This window comes from Bos grunniens, chromosome 1 (assembly GCF_055505025.1).
Source record: "Bos grunniens cultivar Pamir isolate PY7600 chromosome 1, Bosgru_T2T1.0, whole genome shotgun sequence".
NCBI lineage: Eukaryota > Metazoa > Chordata > Mammalia > Artiodactyla > Bovidae > Bos > Bos grunniens.
The window spans coordinates 54,022,471-54,043,363 of record NC_141165.1 but is presented as its reverse complement, the minus strand read 5'-3'; positions in this window follow the sequence as shown (position 1 = coordinate 54,043,363).

Genomic DNA, 20,893 nt, shown 5'->3' with positions numbered 1-20,893 from the left:
AGTGTTTTAAGGAGTAGAGTGGTCAACTCTGTAAAACATTGCTTTGAAAGTGAATGAAATGAGGGCATAACAATGTAATTAAATTTTTAGTAAGACAAAAAATAAAGAATGAAGGCATAAATAATATAAAAATATTCTAAACAGAATAAAACAATAAAATGATTAAAAATAATAAATAATATATGGAGAAACTATAAGTTAATATATTTGAAAATTAGATAAATTGCATACATTTTTGTAAAAATATAAAATGACAACAGGTAGTGCAAGAGACGGAGAAGGCAATGGCACTCCACTCCAGTACTCTTGCCTGGAAAATCCCATGGATGGAGGAGCCTGGTAGGCTCCAGTCCATGGGGTCGCTAAGAGTCGGGCACGACTGAGTGACTTCACTTTCACTTTTCACTTTCATTCATTGGGGAAGGAAATGGCAATCCACTCCAGTATTCTTGCCTGGAGAATCCCAGGGACAGAGGAGCCTAGTGGGCTGCCATCTATGGGGTCGCGCAGAGTCGGACATGACTGAAACGACTTAGCAGTAGCAGCAGTACAAAAGAAAATAGAAAGTTTAAATAGACCTCTAACTATTCATGAAAATGAAGTGTGTTAGTCACTCAGTCATGCCTGACTCTGGGATTCCAAGGATTGTAAACTTCTAGGCTCCTCTGTCCATGGAAATATCCAGGCAAGAATACTGGTGTGGGTTGCCATTCCCTTCTCCAAGGATCTTCCCCACCCAGGGATCCAACATGGGTCTCCTGCATTGCAGTCAAATTCTTTAGTGTCTGAGCCAACAGTGAAGCCTATTTTTTCATAAAAATGTAAAATCTATTCAAAGATCTCCATCTCGAATAAGTCCAAAGTAAGTTCTACTAGACTTTATATAAAATGAAAATCCCTATCTTATATGCGTACATCTCTGCTAAGTCACTTCAGTCGTGTCCAATTCTGTGCAACCCTAAGGACTGCAACCTGCCAGGCTTCCCTGTCCATGGGATTCTCCAGGCAAAATGCTGGAGTGCATTGCTGTGCCCTCCTCGAGGGAATCTTCCTGACCCAGGGATGGAACCTGCACCTCTTATGTCTAGTTGCACTGGCATGCAGGTTCTTTACCACTAGCTCCACCTGGAAAGCCCATCATAAATGAGTTCTGTGTAAAGACAGAAAAACAAGAAAAGTTGTGCAACTCCTTTTAGGAGGTTAAGATAATCAGGTGGTTTCCCAGGTGGTTCAGTGGTAAAGAATCTATCTGCAAATGCAGGAGACACAAGTTGGATCCCTGTGTGAGGAAGATTCCCTGGGAGTAGGAAAATGCAACCCACTGAAGTGTTCTTGTCTGGGAAATCCTGTGGACAGAGGAGCCTGGTGGACTATAGTTCATAGGGTTAAAAAGAGTTGAATGCAACGGAGTGGCTGAGCATTTCTGTGTGTACATGTATAAGATAATCATAATTCTAAAATCAATCAAGAACACTACAAACTAAGATGATTCAGCCTCATTTAATGCAGCATAGAGTTTTAAAAGGGATTCCCAGGTGGTTCAGTGGTAGAGAATCTGCCTCTAATCCAGGAGATACGGGTTCCATCTCTCAGTCAAGAAGATCCCCTGGAGAAGATAATGGCAACTGAATCCAGTATTCTTGCCTGGAAAATCCCATGCACAGAGGAGCCTAGTGAGCTATATTCCATGTGGTCACAAAAGAGGCAGACATGCCTGAGCAATTAAACAGCAACAACAAATAGCTTTGGAAAGCTTAAGAATAGCATTTATCCAAGTTAAATATTCAAAAAAATCTATATAATCATTAAGTCAGTTTATACTAAGATGTTAAGGGAAGTTCAACATTACAAAACTAATATTATGGATTATTCTTCATATTAATAGACTAAAGGAGAAAACAAATTCTCAAGAGATGTTTGAAAGGCATTTTATAATGTTAAATGGCAATTTATAATTAAGACTTTTAAATAATATGAGGACTATAAAGCAAAAGTTATAGAAACCTCTTTGGAGAGACTTACAAGTCATGTGCCCCTATGCATCTTTCTTTGTATGTAAGAAATTAATGATTTCTTATTATCTGAACAATTTTGAAGGTCTTTGATTGCAGTGAGAAATCATGAGAGTTCAAAATTAGAGAAAATACTTGTAAATGAAGCCACTGATGAGGGACTAATTTCCAGAACATACAAACAGCACATGCAGTTAATATCAATAAAAGCAAACAACCCAATCAAAAAATGAGAAGACCTAAATAAATAGGTCAAATAAATAAATAGACAGGTTAAATAAATAAACAGGTCAAAGGCTAACAGAATTTGCCAAGAGAATGCACTGGTCATAGCAAACACCCTCTTCCAACAACACAAGAGAAGACTCTACACATGGATATCACCAGATGGTCAACATTGAAATCAGATTGATTATATTCTTTGCAGCCAAAGATGGAGAAGCTCTATACAGTCAGCAAAAACAGAACTGGGAACTGACTGTGGCTCAGATCATGAACTCCTTATTGCCAAATTCAGACGTAAATTGAAGAAAGTAGGGAAAACCACTAGACTATTCAGGTATGACCTAAATCAAATCCCTCACGATTATACAGTGGAAGTGACAAATAGATACAAGGGATTATATCTGATAGACACAGTGCCTGAAGAACTGAGGACAGAGACTCATGACATTATACAGGAGGTGGTGATCAGACCATCTCCATGGAAAAGAAAGGCAAAATGGTTGTCTGATGAGGGCTTACAAACAGCTGAGAAAGGCAAAGGAGAAAGAAAAGATATACTCATTTGAATTCAGAGTTCCAAAGAATAGCAAGGAGAGATAAGAAAGTCTTCCTCAGTGCTCAATGCAAGGAAATAGAGGACAACAATAGAATGGGAAAGACTAGAGATCTCTTCAAGAAAATTAAAGATACCAAGAGAAATTTTCATGCAAAGATAAGCACAATAAAGGACAGAAATGGTATGGGCCTAACAAAAGCAGAAGATATTAATTAGAGGTGGAAACAATACAAAGAAGAACCATACAAAAAAGATCTTCATGACCCAGATAATCATAATGGTGTGATCACTCACCTAGAGCCAGACATCCTGGAATACAAAGTCAAGTGGGCCTTAGGAATCATCACTACAAACAAAGCTAGTGGAGGTGATGGAAACCAGTTGAGCTATTTGAAATCCTGAAAGATAATACTGTAAAAGTGCTGCACTCAATATGCCAGCAAAACTGGAAAACTCAGCAGTGGCCACAGGACTGGAGAAGGTCAGTTTTCATTCCAATCCCAAAAAAAGACAACGCCAAAAATGTTCAAACTACTGTAGAAATGCACTCATCAACATGCTAGCAAAGCAATGCTCAAATTTCTCCAAGCCAGGCTTCAAGAGTACATGAACCGTGAACTTCCAGATGTTCAAGCTGGATTTAGAAAAGGTAGAGGAACCAGAGACCAAATTACCAATATATGTTGAATCATTGAAAAAGCAAGAGAGTTCTAGAAAAACATGTACTTCTTCTTTATTGACTAGGCCAAAACCTATGATTGTGGATCACAGCAAACTGTTGAAAATTCTTAAAGACATGGGAATACCAGACCACCTAATCTGCCCCTTGAGAAATCTGTATGCAGGGCAAGAATCAACAGTTAAAACTGGACATGGAACAACAGGCTGGCTCCAAATCAGGAAAAGGATACATCAAGGCTATATATTGCCACCCTGCTTATATAACTTATATGAAGAGTACATCATGCCAAATGCCAGGCTGGATGAAGCACACGCTAGAATCAAGATTGCTTGGAGAAATATCAATAACCTCAGATATGCAGTGATGCTTCCCTATGGCAGAAAGCGAAGATAAAGTAGAGCCTCTTGATGAAATTGAAAGAGGAGAGTAAAAATGTTGGCTTAAAACTCAACATTCAGAAAAGTAAGATCTTGAAATCTGGTCTCATCACTTCATGGCAAATAGATGGGAAAACAATGGACATAGTGAGAGACTTTATTTTTGGGGGCTCCAAAATCACTGCAGATTGCACCATGGTGACTGTACCATGAAATTAAAGAAAAAAAAAAAAAAAAAGATGCTTTCCCCTTGTAAGAAAAGCTATGACCAACCTAGACAGCATATTAAAAAGCAGGGACATTACTTTGCCCACAAAGGTCCTTCTAGTTAAAACTACGGTTTTTCTAGTAGTCACGTATGTATGTGACAATTGGGCTATAAAGAAAGCTGAGCGCCAAAGAGTTGATACTTTTGAATTGTGATGTTGGAGAAGACTCCTGAGAGTCCCTTGGACTGCAAGAAGTTTCAATCCTAAAGGAAATCAGTCCTGAATAACCATTTGCAAGACAGATGTTAAAGCCGAAATTTCAGTACTTTGGCCACCTGATGCAAAGAACTGACTCACTGTAAAAGACCCTGATGCTGGGAAAGATTGACAAAGAAAGGAGAAGGGGATGACAGAGGATGAGATGGTTGGATGGCCTCACCAACATGATGGACTTGAGTTTGAGTAGGCTCTGGGAGTTGATGATGCAACAGGGAGGCCTGGCATGCTGCAGTCCATGCGGTCACAAAGAGTTGAACATGACTGAGCGACTGAACTGAAATGAACAAATATTTCTCCTAAGAAGACATCATCAATACAGCCAACAAACATGTGAAATGATCTCTAACATCACTATTACAGAAATGCAAATCAAAACTACAATGAGGTATCACCTCAACCAATCAGAATTGTCATCATCAAAATATCTACAAACAATAAATGCTTGAGGGGATGTGGAGAAAAGAAAAGCCTCCAACACTGTTGGTGGGAACATAAATTAGTACAGCCACAATGAAAAACAGAATGGATGTTCCATAAAAAACTAAAAATAAACCTACCTTGTGTGTATCCATGCTCAGTCACCCAGTTGCACCCAACTCTTTGTGACTCCAAAGACTGTAGTCTGCCAGACTCCTCTATGCATGGAATTTACTCACCAAGAATACTGAAGTGGGTTGCCATTTCCTCCTTCAGGAAATCTTTCCAACGCAGGGATCGAACATGCATCTCCTGCATTGGCAGGAAGACTCATTACCACTGAGCCACCTGGGAATCCCTAGAGCTACTATATAGCCCAGTAATTTTACTCCTAGACATATATTTGGAGAATTCAAAAGGATGCACACACTCAGATGTTCACTGCAACACTATTTACAATATCCAGAACATGGAAATAACAAATGTATCAGCAGAGGGATGGACAAAGAAGCTGTGATATAAATATATAATGGACTATTCAGTTCAGTTCATGCTGGAGTCCAGCTCCAGCAGCCAGGGAGTCAGCCTGAAGGGGTGAGCAGTGTCAGCGGACAATGATACAGTCTCTGACTCACATAGTAAGGAGCTACATGTTTACTGCAAGGTTCATGTTCTCTTTTATACTTTGACAAAAGCATTAGGTCAGAGGTTTGACATTTTAAGTTTCCCCCACCCATATTTACTGTTTCCAGAAATCATTGTTGTCCTAAAAACAGAGTTCCTGCTTTAGGGATACTCTCAGAATTGGCTTTTCTATTATCTACTTTCTCTTATGTGTCCTATACTTAACTGGTGATTACATTGTAACTCATGCTACATTCCTCAGTTTATTTATCTTTCTAAATCCTGTTTGCCTCTAGAATCTTAAGATCACTATCTCCTAAAAAGGCTTCTAGCTATTCTTAATTATTCCTAAACCCTAAACTCAGCAAACTACTTTTGCCATAAGTATTTCACTCACAAACAGGTCTCAGAAAATAATCGTTCCCATGGCCTCAAGCTGCAGCCTACATGCTCATCCTGGGACATTCTTTTTTTTTTTTTAATTTTATTTTATTTTTAAACTTTACAATATTGTATTAGTTTTGCCAAATATCAAAATGAATCCGCCACAGGTATACATGTGTTCCCCATCCTGAACCCTCCTCCCTCCTCCCTCCCCATACACTCCCTCTGGGTCGTCCCAGTGCACCAGCCCCAAGCATCCAGTATCGTGCATCGAACCTGGACTGGCAACTCGTTTCATACATGATATTATACATGTTTCAATGCTATTCTCCCAAATCTCCCCACCCTCTCCCTCTCCCACAGAGTCCATAAGACTGATCTATACATCAGTGTCTCTTTTGCTGTCTTGTATACAGGGTTATTGTTACCATCTTTCTAAATTCCATATATATGCATTAGTATACTGTATTGGTGTTTTTCTTTCTGGCTTACTTCACTCTGTATAATAGGTTCCAGTTTCATCCACCTCATTAGAACTGATTCAAATGTATTCTTTTTAATGGCTGAGTAATACTCCATTGTGTATATGTGCCACAGCTTTCTTATCCATTCATCTGCTGATGGACATCTAGGTTGCTTCCATATCCTGGCTATTATAAACAGTGCTGCAGTGAACATTGGGGTACACGTGTCTCTTTCCCTTCTGGTTTCCTCAGTGTGTATGCCCAGCAGTGGGATTGCTGGATCATCAGGCAGTTCTATTTCCAGTTTTTTAAGGAATCTCCACACTGTTCTCCATAGTGGCTGTACTAGTTTGCATTCCCACCAACAGTGTAAGAGAGTTCCCTTTTCTCCACACCCTCTCCAGCATTTATTGCTTGTAGACTTTTGGATTGCAGCCATTCTGACTGGCGTGAAATGGTACCTCATAGTGGTTTTGATTTGCATTTCTCTGATAATGAGTGATGTTGAGCATCTTTTCATGTGTTTGTTAGCCATCTGTATGTCTTCTTTGGAGAAATGTCTATTTAGTTCTTTGGCCCATATTTTGATTGGGTCATTTATTTTTCTGGAGTTGAGCTGTAGGAGTTGCTTGTATATTTTTGAGATTAGTTGTTTGTCCGTTACTTCATTTGCTATTATTTTCTCCCATTCTGAAGGATGACTTTTCACCTTGCTAATAGTTTCCTTTGTTGTGCAGAAGCTTTTAAGTTTAATTAGGTCCCATTTGTTTATTTTTGCTTTTATTTCCAATATTCTTGGAGGTGGGTCATAGAGGATCCTGCTGTGATGTATGTCGGAGAGTGTTTTGCCTATGTTCTCCTCTAGGAGTTTTACGTTGGTCTTACGTTGAGATCTTTAATCCATTTTGAGTTTATTTTTGTGTATGGTGTTAGAAAGTGTTCTAGTTTCATTCTTTTATAAGTAGTTGACCAGTTTTCCCAGCACCCATTAGCCAGACTCATCAAGAAACAAAGGGAGAAAAATCAAATCAATAAAATTAGAAATGAAAATGGAGAAATCACAACAGAAAACACAGAAATACAAAGGATCATAAGAGACTACTATCAACAATTATATGCCAATAAAATGGACAACGTGGAAGAAATGGACAAATTCTTAGAAAAGTACAACTTTCCAAAACTAGACGAGGAAGAAATAGAAAATCTTAACAGACCCATCACAAGCACGGAAATTGAAACTGTAATCAAAAATCTTCCAGCAAACAAAAGCCCAGGTCCAGACGGCTTCACAGCTGAATTCTACCAAAAATTTAGAGAAGAGCTAACACCTATCCTGCTCAAACTCTTCCAGAAAATTGCAGAGGAAGGTAAACTTCCAAACTCATTCTCTGAGGCCACCATCACCCTAATACCAAAACCTGACAAAGATTCCACAAAAAAAGAAAACTACAGGCCAATATCACTGATGAACATAGATGCAAAAATCCTTAACAAAATTCTAGCAATCAGAATCCAACAACACATTAAAAAGATCATACACCATGACCAAGTGGGCCTTATCCCAGGGATGCAAGGATTCTTCAATATCCACAAATCAATCAATGTTATACACCACATTAACAAATTGAAAAATAAAAACCATGTGATTATCTCAATAGATGCAGAGAAAGCCTTTGACAAAATTCAACATCCATTTATGATAAGAATTTTCCAGAAGGCAGGAATAGAAGGAACATACCTCAACATAATAAAAGCTATATGTGACAAACCCACAGCAAACATTATCCTCAATGGTGAAAAATTGAAAGCATTTCCTCTAAAGTCAGGAACAAGACAAGGGTGCCCACTTTCACCATTACTATTCAACATAGTTTTGGAAGTTTTGGCCACAGCAATCAGAGCAGAAAAAGAAATAAAAGGAATCCAAATTGGAAAAGAAGAAGTAAAATTCTCACTGTTTGCAGATGACATGATCCTCTACATAGAAAACCCTAAAGACTCCACCAGAAAATTACTAGAAACAATCAATGACTATAGTAAAGTTGCAGGATATAAAATCAACACACAGAAATCCCTTGCATTCCTATACACTAATAATGAGAAAACAGAAAGAGAAATTAAGGAAACAATTCCATTCACCATTGCAACGGAAAGAATAAAATACTTAGGAATATATCTACCTAAAGAAACTAAAGACCTATATATAGAAAACTATAAAACACTGGTGAAAGAAATCAAAGAGGACACTAATAGATGGAGAAATATACCATGTTCATGGATTGAAAGAATCAATATAGTGAAAAATGAGTATACTACCCAAAGCAATTTATAGATTCAATGCAATCCCTATCAAGCTACCAATGGTATTCTTCACAGAGCTAGAACAAATAATTTCACAATTTGTACGGAAATACAAAAAACCTCGAATAGCCAAAGCTATCTTGAGAAAGAAGAATGGAACTGGAGGAATCAACCTGCCTGACTTCAGGCTGTATTACAAAGCCACAGTTATCAAGACAGTATGGTACTGGCACAAAGACAGAAATAATGATTAATGGAACAAAATAGAAAGCCCAGAGATAAATCGATGCACATATGGACATCCTGGGACATTCTTTGTAAAGATCCTTGAACAAATGTCAATGGTTACTTTATAGATTATTTTTTGGGCACAACTGTAGAAGGCTTTGTGCTTTCTCAGGCTTCTCTCAAGCACCTTAATATTCTTTCCAGCCAACTCAACCAAAGAAAGGAAAGAACAAGTCAGAATCACAAGGGCTAACTCCTTCATCCTGAGTACATGCCTGCAGGATGAGGAGAGAGGGTTGGGGGCCATGCCTCCATTTTGTCAGTAATGCCTAACGCTGTTCCTGACAAGTTCAGTCAGTTGCTCAGTTGCGTCAGACTCTTCATGATCCCATGAATTGCAGCATGCCAGGCCTCCCTGTCCATCACCAACTCCCGGAGTTCACTCAAACTCACGTCCATCGAGTCGGTGATGCCATCCAACCATTTCATCCTCTGTCGTCCCCTTCTGCTCCTGCCCCCAAACCCTCCCAGCATCAGGGTCTTTTCCAATGAGTCAACTCTTCACATGAGGTGGCCAAAGTATTGGAGTTTCAGATTTAGCATCATTCCTTCCAAAGAACACACAGGACTGATCTCCTTTAGGATGGACTGCTTGGATTTCCTTTCAGTCCAAGGGACTTTCATGAGTCTTCTCCAACACCACAGTTCAAAAGCATCAATTCTTTGGCGCTCAGCTTTCTTCACAGTCCAACTCTCACATCCATACATGACCACTGGAGAAACCATAACCTTGACTAGATGGACCTTTGTTGGCAAAGTAATGTCTCTGCTTTTCAATATGCTATCTAGCTTGGTCATAACTTTCTTTCCAAGGAGTAAGTGTATTTTAATTTCATGGCTGCAATCACCATCTGCAGTGATTTTGAAGCCCCCAAAAATAAAATCTGACACTGTTTTCCCATCTATTTGCCATGAAGTGTTGGGACCAGATGCCATGATCTTAGTTTTCTGAATGTTGAGCTTTAAGCCAACTTTTTCACTCTCCTCTTTCACTTTCAACTATTACTCAACCACAAAAAGAAACAAAATAGCGCAATTTTCAGAGTTATGGATGTATCTAGAGAGAGTCATAGAGAGTGAAATAAGTCAGAATGAATAAAAGAAACATTGTATAAAGTGAAGTGAAGTGAAAGTCACTCAGTCATGTCTGATGCTTTGTGACCCTGTGAACTATACAGTCCATGGAATTCTCTAGGCCAGAATACTGGAGTGGGTTGCCATTTCCTTCTCCAGAGGATCTTCCCCACCCAGGGATGGAACCCAAGTCTCTCACATTGCAGGCAGATTCTATACCAACTGAGCCACAAGGGAAGCCCAAAAACATCATATAATATCACTTATATCTTGAATCTAGAAAAATGATACAGATGAACTTATTTTCAAAACAAAAATAGTCATATAGAAAAACACATGAAAAGATGCTCAACATCACTCATTATCAGAGAAATGCAAATCAAAACCACTATGAGGTACCATTTCACACCAGTCAGAATGGCTGCGATCCAAAAGTCTACAAATAATAAATGCTGGAGAGGGTGTGGAGAAAAGGGAACCCTCTTACACTGTTGGTGGGAATGCAAACTAGTACAGCCACTATGGAGAACAGTGTGGAGATTCCTTAAAAAACTGGAAATAGAACTGCCTGATGATCCAGCAATCCCACTGCTGGGCATACACACTGAGGAAACCAGAAGGAAAAGAGACACGTGTACCCCAATGTTCATCGCAGCACTGTTTATAATAGCCAGGACATGGAAGCAACCTAGATGTCCATCAGCAGATGAACGGATAAGAAAGGTGTGGTACATATACACAATGGAGTATTACTCAGCCGTTAAAAAGAATATATTTGAATCAGTTCTAATGAGGTGGATGAAACTGGAGCCTATTATACAGAGTGAAGTAAGCCAGAAGGAAAAACATAAATACAGTATACTAACGCATATATATGGAATTTAGGAAGATGGTAACAATAACCCGGTGTACGAGACAGCAAAAGAGACACTGATGTATAGAACAGTCTTATGGACTCTGTGGGAGAGGGAGAGGGTGGGAAGATTTGGGAGAATGACATTGAAACATGTAAAATATCATGCAAGAAACGAGTTGCCAGTCCAGGTTCGATGCACGATGCTGGATGCTTGGGGCTAGTGCACTGGGACGATTCAGAGGGATGGTAGGGGGAGGGAGGGGGGAGGAGGGTTCAGGATGGGGAACACATGTATACCTCTGGTGGATTCATTTTGATATTTGGCAAAACTAATACAATTATGTAAAGTTTAAAATAAAATAAAATTAACAAAAAAAAGAAAAGGATATAGAAAAGAAACTTATGGTTATGAAGCAAGGAAGAGGAATGTGATGAGTTGGGAGATTGGAATTGACATATATACAATATGTATAAAGTAGATGACTAATGAGAACCTAATGTATAGCACAGGGAAATCTACTCAATGCCTTGTGGTGACCTAAATGGGAAGAAAATCAGAAAAAAACAAAAAGAGTAGATATACATGTAAATCAATCCCTGGGTTGGAAAGATCCCTTGGAGACAGATATGACAACCCATTTGGTATTCCTGCCTGGGGAATCCCATGTACAGAGAAGCCTGGCAGGATACAGTCCATAGGGTCACAGAGAATCATACATGACTAAAGTAACTTAGAAGAGCAGAGCAGAGCACAGCACAGCACAGCACATATATATAACTGATTCACTGTGCTGTACACCTGAAACTAATACAACATATAAAGCAGCTATATTCCAACAAAAATTTAAAAACAAAGGAATAAAGAATATTTAAGCATTCTAAAATACATGTGGAATTTGTTGCATGAATAAAATATATATTTTTAAAAGCACAGTTTTCTACCTGACATATTAAGTAAAATTTTGTAGTAATATTGACTAGTAGATCAAGTGCACAGATCAGAGCAGATCAGATCAGTCACTCAGTCGTGTCCGACTCTTTGCGACCCCATGAATTGCAGCACAAATATACCCATTTTTAAGTGATGAGTTATAAAGGAGGCACCACAAACAAGAGAAAAATTCAGTAGATAGTGACTAAAAACATCATTTCATGTTATGGAGAAAACTAAAATATATTCTACTTTAAGACATGTATAAGGATGATCTTAAATGAATTCTAAACCTAAATGTGAAAAATCAAACTTGAATCCTAAAAGAATAAATATGTAGAGACCACACTGTAATTTGAGAGTGATAAAACACTTTCTAAGCAATGAATTTTATGCTACATGTAAATTTTAAAAAAAAATTTGATTTCCTTGAAAAATGTTGCAGAAATATTGATTAGGGTTAATTCCACATATAGAATTATTGCAGAATAATTGATATTTTATATTAATCTTTGCTATCTAGGAAAATAATATCTATACTCAAGTATTTGCATGAATTTTAACCATTTTAAAACTTTCTCTTAAAAGATATTATGTTGTATAATTTTTTATACACAGTATGGAGTTGTCATTGAGTGATAAATCTGTAGTAATTCCAACTAGTTTTGAATCAAGATTTTTGCTTAATATTAGTAGCTGTTTGGCTATGGTTACATGTTTAAACTCTTTGATCCTTGGTCTTCTCATGTTTAAAATAATGCTCATGATAGCTTTTAACTAAATTAAGATAAAATTTAGTAATTAAAGTACATATGTCAAAATTCGCTGCTTTGTATATGGTGCTTTGGTTGCTAAGTCTTGTCTGACTCTCACGGGTCCATGGATTGTGGCCTGCTGGGTTCATCTGTCCATGGAATTCTCCAGGCAAGAATACTGGTGTGGATTGCCATTTTCTTTTCCAGAGGATCTTCCCCACCCAGGTATCAAACCTAGGTCTCCTGCATTGCAGGCAGATTCTTTACTGACTGAGTTATGAGGGAAGCCTCAAAAGGGAAGCCTTTCTTTCATAAAGAAAAGGACAGCTTTTTTGGGTATTAGTTCTAGAAGGTCTTGTAGGTCTTCATAGAATCATTCTACTTCAGCTTCTTCAGCATTACTGGTCGCGGCATAGATTTGCATTACTGTGATATTGAATGGTTTGCCTTGGAAATGGACAGAGACCATTCTGTCGTTTTTGAGATTGCATTCAAGTACTGCGTTTCGGACTCTTTTGACTACGATGGCTACTCCATTTATTCTAAGGGATTATTGCCCACAATAGTAGATACAGTGGTCATATGAGTTAAATTCACCCATTCCAGTTCATTTTAGTTGACTGATTCCTAAAATGCCAATGTTCACTCTTGCCATCCCCTGATTGCCACTTCCAATTTGCCTTGATTCACAGATTTAACATTCCAGGTTCCTATGCAATATTGCTCTTTATAACATCTGACCTTGCTTCCATCACCAGTCACATCCATAACTGGGTGTTGTTTTTGCTTTGGCCCCATCTCTTCATTCTTTCTGGAGTTATTTCTCCACTGATTTCCAGTAGCATATTGGGCACCTACCGACCTGGGGAGCTCATCTTTCAGTGGCCTATGTTTTTGCCTTTTCATACTGTTCATGGGGTTGTCAGGACAAGAATACTGAAGTGGTTTGCCATTGCCTTTATCAGTGGACCACATTTTATCAGAACTCTCCACCATGAGAAAGTAGGAAGTCAAGAAACACCTGGGTTAACACGCAAATTTGGCCTTGAAGTACAGAACGAAGCAGGGCAAAGGCTAATAGAGTTTTGACAAAAGAATGCTCTGGTCATAGCAAACACCCACTTTCAAGAACACAAAAGAAGACTCTACACATGGACATCACCAGATGGTCAACACCAAAATCAGATTGATTATATTCTTTGCAGCCAAAGATGAAGAAGCTCTATACAGTCATCAAAAACAACACCAGGAGCTGACTGTGGCTTAGACCATGAACTCCTTATTGCCAAATTCAGACTTAAATTGAAGAAAGTAGGGACAACCAGTAGACCACTCAGGCATATTCTAAATCAAATCCCTCATGATTGTACAGTGGAAGTGAGAAATAGATTTAAGGGACTAGATCTGATAGACAAAGTGCCTGATGAACCATGGATGGAGGTTTGTGACATTGTACAGGAGACAGGGACCAAGACAATCCCCCAGGGGAAAAAAAAATGCAAAAAGGCAAAATGGTTGTCTGAGGAGGCCTTACAAATAGCTGTGAAAAGAAGAGAAGCAAAAGGCAAAGGAGAAAAGGAAAGATATACTCACTTGAATTCAGAGTTCCAAAGAATAGCAAGGAGAGATAAGAAAGCCTTCCTCAGTGATCAGTGCAAAGAAATAGAGGACAACAATAGAATGGGAAAGACTAGAGATCTCTTCAAGAAAATTAGAAATACCAAGGGAACATGTCATGCAAAGATACACACAATAAAGGACAGAAATGGTATGGACCTAACAGAAGCAGAAGATATTAAGGAGAGGTGGCAGAAATACACAGAAGAACTGTACAAAAAAGAGCTTCACGACCCAGATAATCACAATGGTGTGATCACTCACTTAGTGCCAGATATCCTGGAATGTGAACTCAAGTGGGCCTTAGGAAGCATCACTATGAACAAAGTTAGTGAAGGTGATGAAATTCCAGTTGAGCTATTTCAAATCCTGAAAGATGATGCTGTGAAAGTGCTGCACTCAATATGCCAGCAAGTTTGGAAAACTCAGCAGTGGCCACGGGACTGGAAGTCAGTTTTCATTCCAATCTCAAAGAAAGGCAATGCCAAAGAATGCTTAAACTATTGCACAATTGAACTCATCTTACATACTAGTAAATTAATGCTTAAAATTCCTCAAGCCAGGATTCAACAATACATGAATCATGAACTTCCAGATGTTCAAGCTGGTTTTAGAAAAGACAGAGGAATCAGAGATTAAATTGCCAACATCCATTGGATCACCAAAAAGCAAGAGAGTTCCAGAAAAGCATCTACTTCTGCTTCATTGACTATGCCAAAACCTTTGACTCTGTAGATCACAGCAAACTGAAGAAAATTTGAAAGAGATGGGAATCCGAGACCACTTAATCTACCTCTTGAGAAATCTGTATGCAGGTCAGGAAGCAACAGTTAGAACTGGACATGAAACAACAGGCTGGTTCTAAATAGGAAAAGGAGTGCATCAAGGTTGTATATTGTCACCCTGATTATTTAATGTATATGCACAGTACATCATGAGAAACACTGGGCTGGAAGAAGCACAAGCTGGAATCAAGATTGCCGGGATAAATATCAATAACCTTAGATATGCAGATGACACCACTCTTACGGCAGAAAGCAAAGAACTAAAGAGCCTCTTGATGAAAGTGAAAAAGGAGAGTGAAAAAGTTGGCTTCAAGCTCAACTTTCAGAAAACAAAGATCATGGCATCCAGTGCCATCACTTCATGGCAAATAGATGGAGAAACAGAGGAAACAGTTGAAGACTTATTTTTTGGGGCTCCAAAATCACTGCAGATGGTGACTGCAGCCATGAAATTAAAGATGCTTACTCCTTGGAAGAAAAGGTATGTCAACCTAGACAGCACATTAAAAAGCAGAGACATTACTTTGCCAACAAAGGTCCTTCTAGTCAATGCTACAGTTTTTCTAGTTGTCATGTATGGATGTGAGAGTTGGACTATAAGAAAAGCTTAGTGCTGAAGAATTGATGCTTTTGAACTGTGGCATTGGAAAAGACTCTTGAGAGTCCCTTGGACTGCAAGGAGATCCAACCAGTTCATCCTAAAGGAAACTGGTCCTAAATATTCATTGGCAGGACCGATTTTGAAGCTGAAACTCCAATACTTTGGCCACCTCATACGAAGAACTGACTCATTTGAAAAGACCCTGATGCTGGGAAAGATTGAAGGCAGGAGAAGGGGATGACAGAGAATGTGATGATTGGATGGCATCACCAACTCAATGCACATGAGTTTGAGTAAACTTTGGGAGTCGTCGATGGACAAGAAGGCCTGGCATGTTGCAGTCCATGGGATTGCAAAGAGTCAGACATGACTTTGCAACTGAACTGAACTGATATACATAATTCATAAGGCTTCCCAGTGGCTAAGTAGTAAATAATCCACCTGCAATGCAGGAGGCGCGGGAAATGCAGGTTTGATCCCTGGGTTGGAAAGTTCCTCTGGAGTAGGAAATGACAACCTACTGCAGTACCCATGCCAGGATAATCCCATGGACAGAGGAGCCTAGCATGCTGCAGCCTGTGAGGTTGTAAAGAGTCAGAACAACTATGTATAGTACCTGTATAAGTGTCTAATATAAAGAGTTTAAAAAGTTATATAATTATTGTTAATACTTTCATTTAGAAAGTCACCATAACACAAATGATACATTTGATTTTTCAGCATTAAAATCTGGAAATGAATCACCCATGTAATTGATATGTCAGAGACTAATAGAAGATGTCCTATTTTATAAATTTGACAAAACTTTATTAATAACAACAAAAAAGAACCTCCTGCAATTCAACAAAAAGATAAAGACAACACAAAGATTGGTCATGGATAAGGTCACAAAATGTAGAGCTAAATGGCTAAACAGTGAGTAGTTGCTCAAGTCACATAGTTTGGAGTGTGTAAAAAGAAAGAAAGAGATAGAAGGAAGGAAGGAGAGAAAGACAAGAAAAGGAGAAAGAAGAAGAAAAACTATTTTCCCAATTAAGTAGCAGGCAATTCTGGTGAGTAATTTGGCAGTTCACAGTAAATTTAATTATGTATATAATCAAGTCAAAAAAATCTTATATGTTCCGCTTCAGAGCATTTATCTTGATGTTTACCCCAGTACTTTCCTCTGAGCACTGAAATGGATGCAACCTCCATGAACATCTAGAGAACTGGTTAAGAAAAGTGTGTGGATTGGATTGCAAAAAAGTTAGTTAAAACAAATTAAATGCACACATAGCAACATGTTTAGAACTTTGAAAATACAGGGTAGTGCAACCAAATTAAGAGAAACTCATAATATGTTTGCTGTTGTTTAGTCACTAAGCCATGTCCTACTCTTTTGTCACCCCATGGACTGTAGCGTACCAGGCTCCTCTGTCCACAGGATCTCTCAGGCAAGAGTGGAGTAGTTTGCCATTTTCTTCTCCAGGGGATTTTCCCTACTGAGAGATCAAACCCATGTCTCCTATATTGGCTGGTGAGTTCTTTATGACTGAGTCACCTGAGCAGCCCTTATGATATGTTACTATTATTTAATTAAAATCTGCTTACAGGACAACTAAGGACATTTAAATGTAATAAGCTGGGTGCATGAAGGTTGGCACCAGTTGAGGGGCTAACAGGAAAAAGTAAAATAGCAAAATGGCTTATCCCAAAGGTAATTATATGCTGTGAAGTGAGGGATGAGATGGATTATTTTTGATATGATCTAAAATGAAAAATAAATGTAAAAGGCACAATCTTGGTTTAGAAAATGTGGAGATAGTTGTTGAACTTGAAATATTTCTAATGAAGTGAAAATGAAACAAGGATAATTTGGGGTGATGAGTAAACAGGTTGTATGAATGTGCAGAAAAAATAGGTTGAAATTTGACAACTTTTACTCTGTGAGGGCTGCTGGGAAATAATAGATAAAATTATCATGAAGAAACAATGACAATAAAAAGCAGCAAAGTACTTGCTAAAGAAGAGTGATGAGGATGTCGATGGACAACAAGCATAAAGCAGAAAGAATAAAAAATCCAGATGATGTGAACCACAAGGGAGCAGGATAGATTTGTATGAGATTGGGAGACTATGGAGACTACCTAGAAATTACAGCAAAGATTTTAGATTCTAACTTTACTCCTGTACTGAAGCATATATATTTTTTCCCTTTCCTCAAATTGTATTTCTATATCTTAAATAATTTCATTAAATTGCTATTGGCTTCAAGATGAAGGTGAAGTCGCTCAGTCGTGTCCGACTCTTTGCGACCCCACAGACTGTAGCCTACGAGGCTCTTCCATCCATGGGATTTTCCAGGCAAGAGTACTGGAGTGGGTTGCCATTTCCTTCAAGTTGTATTGGCTTCAAGTTTCATTCAAAATGATCAATGAATTAGAATGTTTATTCAATATTCCAAAATAGTAGGATGGGTATCATATTTTTAAGACATTTCTTTTACTCCTACAACCAAAATTTTACTTCTCTGTATAATGTGGAAAGGCTATAGTTGTATAGTTGGACTTCCCTGGTGGCTCAGAGGGTAAAGCATCTGCCTGGGTCAGGAAGATCCCCTGGAGAAGGAACTGGCAACCTACTCCGATGCTCTTGCCTAGAAAATCCCATGGATGGAGAAGTCTGGTAGGCTACAGTCCATGAGGTCTCAACGAGCTGGACACGACTAAGCATCTTCACTTTCACTTTTCATAGTAGTATATTACTTATGTTTTCTTTATAAAAAATAAGCTTGTAAAATCATTTGAAATATTAGCATAGGCATACTCTTCATGTTAATTAGGCAGGAATTCAATATTTTTAATTCCCTCTACCCTAAATTTTATAAATGTAAATGCTAACTTGAAAGTCTGGGATTTTACGATTTTAACATTTTGCATTCTTTCATATAATTTTAGTGTAAAATTGGTAAGACAATTGACATTTTAATTTATACTGGCAAGGACTGTAAAATTAAAGAATGAGAAATATACGTGCTCAAACAATTTTATGAACATATCTGGGGGTTGGTGGTGCTGGTGGTTATATTATCCTTTAAAGTTCAGTTTATTTTGCAATGATTATACATCCTGAAAAGATGATCTATCCAAACTCTTTAAAAAGTCCCAGGGTTCTGGTTTGTAGTGATCGTGTCCAAGATTATTAGGATTATCATTAGAAAAAATTAAATTATAAGTATACAATTACAGATTTAAACTGAATCATTTCTTCACTGCCAAGGAGATAGACCTTAGTGTCTTAACTCAGACGAAAATATTGGGTATAGGCATTGACAGTAATGAGCATTATTTCACTTAGCAATAATTAAGTTGAGGCAGATAGCCCTTGTGATGCATTTAGTCTCATTATTTTGTCTTTTTTTTTCTTTTTAAAAGATTTCATTTTTCTAGAGTGATTATAGGTTTACAAAAAAATTGAGAAAAAGGTATAGAGATTTCCAACATACTGCCTGCCTCCAAACACGAGTAGCCTCCCTCATTGTTAACATCTCTCATCAAAGGGGTACATTTGCTATCAAAGATAAAACCTACATTAACATAGTTGCCATTAGAGTTTACTTTTGGTCTTGTACATTGTATGGGTCTAGACAGATGTATAATGACATATATCTGTCATTTTAACATCCTACACAGTACTTTCATCACCCTAAAAATTCACTGTGCTTCACTTATCACTCCCTGCCCCCTACTGCTGGCAACCACTTTTTTTTTTTTTTTTGGTCTCCATAGTTTTGCCTTTTCCAGAATATCATATGCTTGGAATCATACAACATGTAGCTAAGATTGGCCTCTTTCACTAAGTATGCATTTAAGGCTCCTTCATGTCTATTCATGGCTTGATAGTTCCTTTCTTTCTAGAGATGAACAGTATACAATTGTCTGGATGTAATATAGTTTGTTTATCCGTTCACATAGTGAAGGATATCTTGATTGCACCCAACCTTTTGTAAGTATAAATAAAGCTGCTATAGACATCTTGTGTGCAGATTTTTGTGTGGGCATTAAGTTTTCAACCCCTTTGGGTAAATACAATACCAAGAAGCATAACTGCAGGATTGTAAGAAAATTGCCAAGTTGATTTCAAAGTGTCTGTACCATTTTGCATTCCCACCAGCAACATATGAGTTCCTGTTGCTCCACATCTTCTCCAGCATTTGGTGTTATCTGTGTTTTAATTTTGGCCATTCTAATTGGTGTGTAGTGGTATCTCACTGCTGTTTTAATTTTTATTTTCCTGATTACTTAGGATGTGGTGGTGGTTTGGTTGCTAAGTCATGCCCAACTCTTGCAATGCCATACCAGGCTCCTCTGTCCATGGGGTTCTCCAGGCAAGAATACTGGAGTGGGTTGCCATTTCCTTCTCCAGGGGATCTTCCCAACGCAGGGATCGAACCCGGGTCTCCTGCATTTCAGGCAGATTCTTTACCAACTGAGCTACAAGGGAGGCCTACTTAAGCTGTAGAGCATATTTTTATATGCTTACTTGTCATCTGAATATCTTCCTTGCTGAGGTGTCTGTTAAGGTCTTTGACCCATTTTATGCACAGGTTATGTATTTTCTTACTGTTTGATTTTATGGGTTCTTTGAATATTTGGGATAACAGTCGTTTATCATATGTGTCTTTTGCAAATATTTTCTCTCAGTCTGTGTCTTGTCCTCTTTCTCTTTTATTTAATTTTTTACTGGAGTATAGTTAACTTACAGTGTGTGTTAGTTTCAGGTATATAGAAAAATGAATAGGTCATATATATACATATACCCAGTCCCTTTTAGATTCTTTTCCCATATAAGTCATTATGGAGTATTGAGTAGAGTTTTCTGCACTATACAATAGGTCATTATTAGTTATCTTTTATACATACTAGTGTGTATATGACAATGCCAATCTTCCAATTTATTCTTCTCCCTATTAACTCCTGGTAACCTTAAGTTTGTTTTCTATATCTGTAACTATATTTCTCTTTGTAAATAAGTTCATTTGTACCATTTTTTAGATTCCACATATCAGAGATATCATATATTTATCTTTTTGTATCTAACTTACTTCATTCAGTATGACAATCTCAAGATCCATTCATATTACTGCAAATGGCATTTTTCATTCTTTTTTATGGCTAATATTCTGTTGTATATATGTACCACTTTTTCTTTGTCTATTCCTCTGTTAATGGACATTTAAGTTGCTTCCATGTCCTTGCTATTATAAATAGTGCTGCAATGAACACTGAGGTACATGTATCTTTTCAAATTATGCGTTTCTATGAATATATGCCTACCAGTGGGATTGCTGGATCCTATGGTAGCCCTATTTTTAATTCTTAAAAAAACCTCCATATTGTTCTCCATAGTGGCTGCACCAACTTACCTTCCTACCAACAATATAGGAGGGTTCCCCTTTCTCCACACTCTGTCCAGAA